This window comes from Penaeus monodon, chromosome 25 (assembly GCF_015228065.2).
Source record: "Penaeus monodon isolate SGIC_2016 chromosome 25, NSTDA_Pmon_1, whole genome shotgun sequence".
Classification (NCBI taxonomy): Eukaryota; Metazoa; Arthropoda; class Malacostraca; order Decapoda; family Penaeidae; genus Penaeus; species Penaeus monodon.
The window spans coordinates 29,599,795-29,600,515 of NC_051410.1; positions in this window are offsets into that span (position 1 = coordinate 29,599,795).

Sequence of the window (721 nt, forward strand, 5' to 3'; positions counted from 1 at the left end):
TGGGGGTTAATGGTATGAAGGGGGAACTCATTTCATCTTCTGTTTTCTGCTCCATCGGATCTAGGATGTTTGCCAGTTCCCTCGCGATATGCTCTTCGTATACAAAAGAGAGAGAAAAAAAGTATTCGTAACATGTGTAAGCAGCCATCACTCTGGAGGTTGCTTGAACGCTTGACCTGAAGCAGTGATTGTTTGCTTTAATTGGCGTCGACTCTTCCCCCCCGTGAGTGGGCGTTGTAGGATTATCTTAGTCAACCCCGCTCCCCCTTCCCTCCCTTCCACTTCCCCCCGCTTACTCCCCCCGCCTTCTCTTCCCTCCTTCTTTCCGTTCATTCCTTCTCCTTCCTTTCTCCCCTAGATTCCTTCTCTTTTCGCCTCCTTTGTCCTCATTTTATTCCATATTCCCCTTACCTCCAACTCCTGTCTGTCCTCTCTCCACTTTCTCTCTCCTCTTTTCCTCCCCCTTCTCTTTCTTCCTTCCCTTTGCCTCCCTCTCCTTACTGTCCTTCCTCCGCCTTCTCCTCTCTCTCCCTTCCCTCCCCTCCTCCTCTTTCTTCCTCCCCTTGCCTCCCTCTCCTTTCTGTCCTAGCTCCCACCCCAAGCCTTCGACCATCTGCAGGCGATCACGGTGCATAGGTTCTGCCTGATGGAGATCTCAGTATGTTTGCAATGTTGCGTATGCCGATGCAACGAACATCAAAACTCTTCAAGTGATTGTTAT